The following is an 11,606-nucleotide window of genomic DNA, read 5'->3' as shown; positions in this document are numbered from 1 at the left end:
GCAAATGATGGAAGCACATACACTGACCACAGTGTCAAGGTTAAGCAGCCATGATATACCATGGTCAGTGTACAAGGGGGAGGGTAGAAACTGGCAGGATATGCCAGGTATTTCAGGTGAGACGGAGTGCCAAACTACACAGCACAAGCACTGTGCTGCATAACATGCTTTAAAGGTACACAATCTTTATTATTATTTTTTTTTTTTTGGGGTAACAAACAACAAACGCTTTATTGATAACTTTTGCCTGTTGTCTAGATATGTTGTTTAATGGAAAAAACCTTTAGTGAGCTACTAGTCTGGCAGCTGCTGTGGCTGGATGGTGCAGTCACCAGTGGTACTTCCGTTAAGAGCATTATGTGCCCAGGGATGAATACCCAGAATGCAGACTGGTTGTATTCTGGGAATTCATCCCTAGGTGCATAATGCCCAAAAGGAAAGTACTGCTGAGTGCACTATCCAGCCCTGAACAGCAGTAGCGGCTATTAGATTCTTACAGTTTGACAGGCTGTCAGCAGCAGGGCGTGCCTGTGCCCTTGAGCCGCAGCTAAACATCAGAGCCTCATGCACTTGGGCCAAACACCCAGTGTGCATGAGGCCTTATAGTGTTACATACAGTAGTAAAGGAAAGTCTTTCCGCCAAGCAAGTCTGGCAGTAAAAAATTTATTAAAATCAAAATACAAAAATGTAATTAATTACAGCTTAAATTAAATCCTTGGATGTGGTGGCTCCACTAGTTTTCTTTCTTGCAGCACACTTAGAAGAAGTTACTGAGTGGTTTTACGCGTCTGTAACCCGTGACCTGACTATTGTGCTGTTTTGTGTATTACCTGGCCTGCCTCCTAAATTTATAATAACCTAATCTCCTGCCACTGACCTTGGCTCATGTCCTGACTTTGCCTTCTGCTTGCTGCTTTTGCACCCTTGCTTCTCAGCTGGTATTGACCATGACCTGAACTCTGACCTCACTACTGCTTGCTGAATCAGTACCTTTGCTGCCCAGTTGTTGTTGACCTCTGCTCAATTTGACTACATCTCTGCTTCCTGCACCCCAGTGCCTGACCTGCATTCCACCTTCCTGAGCTAGATCCAGCTACAGAATCTTCAGCATCTAAGCAGACCCCAGACTATCTTCTGGACAACCACTCTGTCTGGATCCACTGGAGGCATTTGTTCCACTTGTGACCTACTACACCTTGTTACCATTTCCAGTGGATATTGGACTGGATTAGTAAGGAAAGCTATCTCATCAACTCAGTCCCAACCATGAGACTGTCCCTTCATGTCCTCCCCCTTAAATCCATTGTATCTATAGATGAAACTATGATTGTCACACAGGTTGTGTAATGATAGTGAGGTCTGATGAACCCCAAACTGTGTGTAGAGAATAGGGGAGGAGTATTTACCACAGTGTCACTTTAATTTCCCAATTTTTTAAGCTGGTAACAAAAATGGTTCAGATTTAAATCTCTTGTCTATGCCTACGCAGCAATGCTTAAGCCAGATCAAGACACTTTGACAAACCGCAGAGTTAGAGGCAACTCAGGAATATTATAGACCTTTGCTAGCCAGGATCTTGTAGTAGGATTTCATATTAATGTATGCAAATTAATATGAATGATTTGAAATACATATGTATCATTCATAATTAGAGATGGGCTGAACGCTGGGTTCGATTTGGTTTGCGCCAGAACTTTCGAACATCACAAAAGTTCAGAACCGAACAACAAACCTTATTGAAGTCTATGGGACCCAAACTGGAAAAATCAAAAATGTCCACTTTGAAAGCTTATATGAAAGTTATTGGGCATACAACGGGTATGGGGGTCAGGGTACTGCCCTGGAGGACATGCATTAAAATTGAAAAAAAGTTAGTAAAAAACATGATTTTTAAATGAACAGTGATTTACTGATGCCTAAAGTGAAACAATAAAAATGAAAAATTATTTTATATATAGTGCCTGAGGGCTCCCCTTAGTCTGCTTGTAAAGTGGCACATCTGTACCGTGTATAGAACCTACTGAAGCAAAAATTACATTTTTAAAGCCAAAAAAATTACATTTTTAAAGCCAAAGAAATTACATTTTCTCTGCAAGCTTTCTTTATTTTAAAAACAACAGCTTGGGGAGCCAGTCTGTATGATGAGGTCACAATTTAGTGCACTTAGAACAAGATTATCCAAAAAATCTCTAAACCCTGGTGTCTGTTTCGCAGACTTTGGATAGAAGTAACAGGTGCAGAAAAAATTGGGCTTTGGGTGTCTGTGGTGCCTTCACACCTTAACCCTATAGAAGTACTTCTGATGAAAGCAAGAATTGGCTTTGCTGTCAAAAGTTGAAATGATATGCTCCTGTCAAACAGGTGCAGAAAAATTGGTCCTTGGGTGTTAATTTTTCCCATGAAACCTACACCAAAACATTTCTTCACGATAGTCATCACCCACAAAGCTAGGCAGCCTAGACAGTTTCGCACAGATTCCAAAACCCAAAAACACTTAAATGGCAACATCAGCATCAGGGGCTTGATAGCTGCTGTTAATTAAAGAATGATTAATTATGATAAATGTCAGCTGGTACACAGAGTCTGTGAACAGATGCGCTCTTTTATCTGTAACAAACCTCCAGCAGCATTGAATGCCTATTTGGAAAGCACACTGGATGCAGGATATCAAAAAGATAGCACAACCCCCCCCCCCCCATGACCCCATTTTGCAAAGTAGACACTCCAAGTTATTTGCTGAGAGCCAAGGTGAGTCCATGGAATATGTTATATTTTGCCACAAGTTCTGGGAAAATTATTTTTTTTTTTTTTTTTTTTTACACAAAGTTGTCACTAAATGATATATTGCTCACACATGCCATGGGTATAGGTGAAATGACACCCCAAAATACATTCTGCTGCTTCTCCTGAGTATGGGGATACTCAGGGCCTCTGAAACTGTGACAGGTAGTGCGGAGGTAAAATAAGCAATTTACGCCATTAGAAAACCTGAAGTTGGTGATTGGCTTTCGGGGTTCTGTACACAGCTAGGCTCCCAAAAAGTCTCACACATGTGGTATCCCTGTACTCAGGAGAAGCAGCAGAATGTATTTTGGGGTGCCATTTCACATATACCCATGGCATGCGTGAGCAATATATCATTTAGTGACAACTGGGTCTGCCCAGGAAGGGGACCACTCCAGAGAGTGTAGTCAGTGGACAGGTGTCAGCCAGTATAGAGAAAGGGGGTACTGGGGGGAGTATCCTGAAGAGAAATACAAACAGGAACATTTACCACAGCTTCATTTAAGTTGCAGGATGAAGTAGCGGCCTGACCACATCTCAAGTTAGAGTCCTCAGAATTTGTGAATAGTTCAAGGTTGGAGTATCCCACTCATCCCTTCTCCCATCCCAATATAAAATAAAAATTTCAATGGGGAAAAATATCATGCAGGATATCTATACTGATATGGACTGGGTAATTTGTTAGGAACGAAAGGATGCCACATCATTTGATGTTAATTAAAATGATCAACCTACAGAGGGCTGAATTCAAAGATACTCCTAAAAACAAAGTGAAAAAATGATGCAGCAGGCCTGTCTATTTTGCTGAAATTTCATTGTAGCAACTCAAAATGGTACTCAGTAGTTTGTATGGCCCCCACGTGCTTGTATGCATGCCTGACATCATCGGGGCATGCTCCTAATGAGACAACAGAGGGTGTCCTGGAGTATTTCCTCCTAGATCTAGACCAGGGCATCACTGAGCTCCTGAACAGAATGAGGTGCAACCTGGCGGCGTGGGATGGACCGAAACATAATGTCCCAGAGGTGTTTTATTGGATTTAGGTCAGGCGAGCGTGGAGGCCATTCAATGGTATCAATTCCTTCATTCTCCAGGAACTGGCTGCATACTTTCGCCATATGAGGCTGGGCATTGTTGTGCACCAGGAGGAACCCAGGACCAACTGCACCAGCGAGGGTCTGACAATGGGTCCAAGGATTTCATCCCGATACCTAATAGTAGTCAGGTTGCCATTGTCTAGCCTGTAGAGGTCTGTGTATCCCTCCATGGATATGCCTCCCCAGACCCTCACTGACCCACCACCCAACTGGTCATGCTGAACGATGTTACAGGCAGCATAATGTTCTCCACGACTTCTCCAGACCCTTTAACATCTGTCGCATGTGCTCAGGGTGAACCTGCTCTCATCTGTGAAAAGCACAGGGCACCAGTGGCAGACCTGCCAATTTTGCTGTTCAATGGCAAATGCAAATGGAGTTCCACGGTGCCGGGCAGTGAGCACAGGGCCCACTAGAGGACATCGGGCCCTAAGGCCACCCTCATGAAGTCTGTTTCTGATTGTTTGGTTAGATATTTAGGAGGAGTTCCACCATCCACCACCATGTTTCACGATGGGGATGGTGTGTTCAGGGTGATGTACAGTGTTAGTTTTCCGCCACGCATAGCGTTTTGCTATTAGGCCAAAAAGTTCAATTTTAGTCTCATCTGACCAGAGCACCTTCTTCCTCATATTTGCTGTGTCCCCCAAATGGCTTCTCGCTACCTTTTGTCTGTCTCTACCAGTTTTGCACATCTAGAGAGTGAAATGTATGCTCATTCTTCTTTGCAAAATAGCTCAAGCTCTGTCAGATTGGACGGAGAGTGTCTGCAAACAGCAGCAGCAGATTTCAAGTCTTGCCACAGATTCTCAATTGGATTTAGGTCTGGACTTTGGCTGGGCTATTCTAACACATGAATATGCTTTGATCTAAACCATTTCATTGTAGCTCTGGCTGTATGTTTAGGGTCGTTGTCCTGCTGGAAGGTTAACCTCCGCCCCAGTCCCAAGTCTTTTGCAGACTCTAACAGGTTTTCTAAGATTGCCCTGTATTTGGCTCCATCCATCTTCCTATCAACTCTGACCAGCTTCCCTGTCCCTGCTGAAGAAAAGCATCCCCACAACAAGATGCTGCCACCACCATGTTTCACTGTGGGGATGGTGTGTTTAGGGTGATGTACAGTGTTAGTTTTCCGCCACACATAGCGTTTTGCTATTAGGCAAAAAAGTTAAATTTTAGTCTCATCTGACCAGAGCACCTTCTTCCACATATTTGCTGTGTCCCCCAAATGGCTTCTCGCAAACGGGACTTCTTATCGCTTTCTTTCAACAATGGCTTTCTTCCTGCCACTGTTCTATAAAAGCCAGATTTGTAGAGTGCACGACTAACAGTTGTCCTGTGGACAGTTTCTCTCTCCTGAGTTGTGGATCTCTGCAGCTCCTCCAGAGTTACCATGGGCCTCTTGGCTGCTTCTCTGATTAGGTGCTGCTTCTCTCAGTTTAGGTGGACGGCCATGTCTTGGTATGTTTGCAGTTGTGCCATACTCGTTCCATTTTCGGATGATGAATTGAACAGTGCTCTGTGAAATGTGCAAAGCTTGGGATATTTTTTTAACCCAACCCTGCTTTAAACTTCTCCAGAACTTTATCCCTGACCTGTCTGGTGTGTTCCTTGGCCTTCATGATACTTTTTGTTCTCTAACAAACCTCTGAGGGCTTCACAGAAAAGCTGTATTTATACTGAGATTAAATTACAAACAGATGGACTCTATATACTAATTAGGTGACTTCTGAAGGTAATTGGTTCCACTAGATTTTATTTAGGAGTATCAGAGTAAAGCCCGTACACACGCAACGATTATCGGCCGACCGATCGTCCGTCTTTTGTCCAGAGTGGTGTTTTGTTGGTTGGAATGTGCCTAGACTGCATGCGAATTTTCTCGCCCAACAAAATTCTACTTCAGAAGTGATGTCATGTGTTGGGTTGCTTTCTTTGTGTTCTTTCTTCACTGAGCATGCCCAGACTTGCTCATCAGATTTTTCCCTGTCGAAATCTGTACTGACTGCACGAAAATCGGCCGTTTTTTTATAGTCTGCACACCAGATTTTTTTCGGCAGAAAAGTCGGAGTTGGTTGTCGGAAGCATCATACTAACAAGCCGAAAATCGGCAGATCGGACATTGGCCGAAAATTCCCTGCCAATTTTCGACGCATATGTACGAGGCTTAAGGGGACCTGAATACAAATGCAGGCCAGGCTTTTCAGATATTTGACAATTTATCATTTTCCCTCTACTTCCCAATAATTTGCCACTTTGTGTTGGTCTATTACATAAAATTCCAATAAAATACATTTACGTTTTTGGTTGTAACATGACAGACTGGAAAATTTCAAGGGATATGAATACTTTTTCAAGGCACTGTACAAGTTTATTTGGATGAGATGATTTTTCTGTCATTTCTATGATTCATTTATTTATTTCAACTGTATCTTCATTGGCTTTTCTCCCTTTACTCTGTTTCCATTTCCCCTCCTTTTCTTTGCAGCTTTTACCACATTTCTTTTGTCAAATGCATATTTTATTAGAGCTCCCGAAAGGTATAGGATATTGGTACACTGGTAGGGATTACATTAGCATAACCCACATAATGTTCACGTATGTTATCCTGGTAGGGATTGATGTTTATCATGAGGCACTGTGCAATAGTGTTCAGGGAACGTTTAATAGTGACGAGCATTATTTCTTCTGTTTGCCCTCCTCCCTTTTTGGTTGATGATTTCTCCCCCTATTCCATACACTCACTTTCACTTTAGTTTACTTTTCTCACAGATAGCTTTCTTACTCTTTGTGTCCCCTCACCCTTCATGATGCTTGGCACTGTACTCTGTCCTCCCTCTGCTGCCCCAGCATGGTGCAATGACAGCTAGATCTGTCTTTTGGCAATCCAGCGTCACTTGTTACTATTGGGCACGTGGCTAGGCCACACTGCACGTGTACGGTTCCATTGGATCAGGATGCTATATCTTGAAGAAGGGTTTTAAGATGCTTTTCTGATCAGACATATGTGTCTGAGCAAGTTCTTCTAGACCAGCATAGGTTCAGGTTTTCTTTAGGACATTATTACCTGGTTATAGGAAAGAATTGTATTATTCATAAAGGCATTATTTCTTTATTATGTTTTTAATAAAATTATTTATTATCACATGCTTGATGAAGGGGCCCTGCATGGACCCGAAACACTGCACCTTCTGTGATGTAATTGCTTCCAAAAAACAGGCTTTTGATCCGTAATGTGCTGGTGGCAAATGCTCTTGCCTACAGCATACTGATGTCAGTCAACTAGCTGGCAGTTGCTACAGCACTCCCAAGCTCCAGCCCTTACTCATGTGTGGGATGGAAACAGGTTGTGTGAGTGTGTAAACATCACAGGCTGGACTTCAAACATGTCTGCCTTTGTTATTTTTCACAACATGCTGAATTAACGGGAATAGTAGTAGTTGTAAGGATATTTTTTTTTTGCTTTTTTTTTTTTTCAGCCCACAGGAATTGGCAGATCCTGTTTTTCTGTGTTGTTTGTTTCGTTTTTCCTATACTCATGTGGGAATTCCTGGCAGCAGGAGTATCGGCATTAACCGCTTGCCGATCGCCCACAGTATATTTACTGCAGCAGTCAGCCTCTCCTGGGCAAAGCAATGTAGTACTACATCGCTTGGCCAGGAGCCTGCAGGGGGCGAGCGCGCGCTGCCGGGGGCGAGCGCGCGCCACCGGAGGCGCGCTCCCGCCTCCGCTTGTTTACAGGCATCCCCGCGCGAGTGACCAGCAGCTCCAATGTCCGCCGGCCACTCGTGATCTCCCGCTGGAGAGGGAGAAAGACAGGCGGCTGATGTAAACAAAGCCGCCTGTCATTCTCCCTGGTGTAACAGCAGAGATCATACGATCCTGCTATGTAGGATCGTATGTCTCTGTGGTTACATCACAAGCCACGCCCCTTGACAGTTAGAATCACGCCCCTAGGGACACACTTAACCCCCCCCTTCTCTAATAAAGTTAACCCCTTCCCTGCCAGTGTCATTTTTACAGTAACAGTGCATATGTATAGCACTGATTACTGTAGTAATGTCACTGGTACTCCCAAAAGTGTAAAAAATGTCAGTCAGGGATCCAATCTGTCCGCCACAATGTCGCAGTCCAGCAAAAAAAAAAAATCGCAGATCGCCGCCATTACTAGTTGAAAAAAAAAACAATAAAAATGACAAAAATCTTTCCCTTAGTTAGTAAACGCAATAACTTTTGCGCAAACAAATCAAAATACGCTTATTGCAATTTTTTTTTACCAAAAATGTGTAGCAGAAAACAAATTGGCCTAAAATGTTAAAAAATTTTGATTTTTACATTTTTTTGGGGGGGAATTTCATATAAAAAAAAGGTGAAAAATATTGTTATTTTTTCAAAATGTATGCCCTTTTTTTGTTTATAGTGCAAAAAATAAAAATCGCACAGGTGATCAAATACCACCAAAAGAAAGCTCTGTTTGTGGGAAAAAAAGGATGTCAATTTCATTTGGGTACAGTGTCGCACGACCGCGCAATTGTCCGTTAAAGTCACACAGTGCCGAATCGCAAAATAGGCCCTGGTCTTTGAGCAGGAAAATCCTCCGGGGCTTAAGTGGTTAAGCTGAACATTGGCTTCACATGTTTAGTGTCTTGGCTCAATCACTGTGTAGCTATTTATTTTTTTTTTTTTCTTGCTAAAAATGTTCTTAGCCTGAAAAAAGACTTCTTGAACTGCAATATAGTACATGTTTTGTTTTTAGGTATAGACATGCTTCAAAGAAGTACACAATAGCTGGGTAATAGTTATAATTGTAAACATTTCTTAAACGTTAAAGTTCACCTGTGCTCAGACTATGGGCTTTTAGGTATCTACATATTTTTAACAAGCAGTAAAAAAAACAACAACTTTAACCACTTGCCGACCGCTCACTTGAGCTCTACGGCAAAGTGGCTCGTTATCGTCCAGCGACGTAGACCTTCTTTACTGGACTCCTCCCCTTGTGGGCGGCGCACGCGCGCCGCCGGAGGCTCGCTCCTGCTGTATTCATTCACAGCGGGAGTCGGGCCAGGGGAGGAGCAGCGGCGATCACCGCTGCTCTTCCCCGATCGTCGGGGAATCGAGTTTGGAGATCCGCCCGCTTGTGTAAACAAAGCGGGCGGATCTCCTAAGTGACAGACAGTGACAGATTGCAGGGTTCAGCATAGCTGAACCTTCGATCTGTCCCTGTGTCACACAGTCCCCTCCCCCCCATACATGTCAGTAAGCACCAGGCATACATTAACCCCTCCCTCTACAATAAAATTAACCCCTTCCCTGCCAGTGTCATTTTACAGTAACAGTGCATATTTATAGCACTGATTACTGTAGTAATGTCACTGGTACCCCCAAAAGTATCAAAAATGTCAGTCAAGGGTCCGATCTGTCTGCCTCAATGTCGCAGCCCGCAAAAAAAAAAAATCGCAGATCGTCGCCATTACTAGTTAAAAAAAAAACACCAAAAATGACAGAAATCTTTCCCTTTGTTAGTAAACGCAATAACTTTTGCGCAAACCAATCAAAATACACTTATTGCGATTTTTTTTACCAAACATATGTAGCAGAAAACAAATTGGCCTTAATTGTTAAAAAATTTTGATTTTTACATTTTTTTGGGGAATTTCATATAAAAAAATGTGAAAAATATTGTTATTTTTTCAAAATCGTTCCTATTTTTTTGTTTATAGCGCAAAAAGTAAAAATCGCACAGGTGATCAAATACCACCAAAAGAAAGCTCTGTTTGTGGGGAAAAAAAAGGACATAAATTTAATTTGGGTACAGTGTCGCATGACTGCGCAATTGTCCGTTAAAATAACGCAGTGCCGAATAGCAAAATATATTCTGGTCTTAAAGCGGTTAAAAATACGCTCATTGAGGATTTTTTTTGTCAAAGACATGTAGCTAATACGGAGAGGGTAGCCCTGCGGGACTTTAAATTAGGTGGATATAGGGTACCAAGTAAAAAATAGTAAGTTATTGAATAAAAATATACAAAGCATAACCGGCAAACAAAGTGCAAGAAAAACACACCTAATAAAATTGCAGCAGCAAAATTACATAAAGGTCAAGAATCTTGTCATAAAATTGAATAAAGTAACAGCATACAATGAGTATAATGCATATACTGATAAACATTGGTCAATTGCATATAAAGCATAACAAAATTACAATGACAGTATTGCATGTTGAGACATATCCTGTATTGAAACTCAACGCGTTTTGTGGGTCTGTTGCCCACTCATCAGGAGTATACATTGGTAAGCCTATCAAAAAATGAAAAATAGTGTGTGTTGTTAAGTCTGATAAACATTATAATCGGCCAGCAAGCATGGATATTCACCAAGTGTCTACCCAAATGGTACAGAAGAAGTTTAGAACCATCAGGACTCTTTCTAGAACGGGCCGTCCGGCTAAGCTGAGCAATCAGAGGAGAAGGGCCTTAGTAAGGGAGGTGACCAAGAACCCGATGGTCACTCTGATAGAGCTCCAGAGCTTCTCTGTGGAGAGAGAAGAACCTTCCAGAAGGACAACCATCTCTGCAGCACTCCACTAATCAGGCATGTAAGGTAGATTGGCCAAATGTAAGCGACTTCTCAGTAAATGGCACATAACAGCCCACCTGGAGTTTGCCAAAAGGCAGCTGAAGGACTCTCAGGTCATGAGAAACAAAATTCTCTGGTCTGATGAAACAAAGATTGAACACTTTGGCCTGAATGGCAAGTGTCATGTCTGGAGGAAATCAAAGATTCTGTGCAAAACTGCGCAGGAAACCCCTCATGGACTTCTAGAGACAGACCAAAATCTTAGATACAGATAAAACAACTGAGTACCCGTTAGAGCATAGGGATATGGCAAACACAAGGCCACTTGTATTGATCCATTGGGCTTGCTGCCATGAACTTTTGAGTGGACACCTAACATGTTTCAGACTGAGATAGTAGAGTCCTTCTTCAGAGGTGTAACGATGGGTACTATTATTTTCTAGACTATAAATGTATTCTATTAGTAATATAGTCATTATACTCACAAACAAGTAATTAAGCAGAAGATAAATCCAAAGATGCAGTAATATCACAATCAAAACATTACATAAGCTACAATTATACTTACAAAGTTCAACAAATATATTGCACATCATAGCAGGATGAAAAATCACCTCTGCCAGATGAACCCGCACGATCATGGACCCCCCCCCCCCCATATTGTGAACCAATAGGTCCTTAGATAGAGACAGAGTCCCAATCAGAAGTACCCCAAATCGAGCAACCACCAATATATACACCAGCCAGGTAAGATGTCTAGGGGCAGATGAATAATAGATAGAAAAAATACAAATGAACTAAGTACTTCAAAGGTATATAACATGAAAGGTGTTTGCTGAATCTTGCTGCTAAAAAAAGCCTTGGTAGCTACAGGGGGGAGTGTCCCTAACTATGGAAAAAAAATCCCCACATAGTATCCATAAGGTGCAAAAAATAGTCCCAGAAACATACCTGTTTTGTGTAGTGACAACACTTGTTCAGCAAAAGTATCAACTATCAGATCCATGCAGCATAAGCTGACCTACTGGAGTGATGGTTATATACCTTACCAAGGTGTGCAGGTCCATTATTAGTTGAACTGGTAATTGACATCAGCTGGCTGGTGATGTGGTGGATGCTCTAGTCACCGTGGCGATGAGCAGTGTCTCTA

Source organism: Pelophylax lessonae (genome assembly GCF_965119305.1).
Source record: "Pelophylax lessonae genome assembly, chromosome: 11".
NCBI classification, from domain to species: domain Eukaryota; kingdom Metazoa; phylum Chordata; class Amphibia; order Anura; family Ranidae; genus Pelophylax; species Pelophylax lessonae.
Note: the sequence above shows the minus strand (reverse complement) of the source record.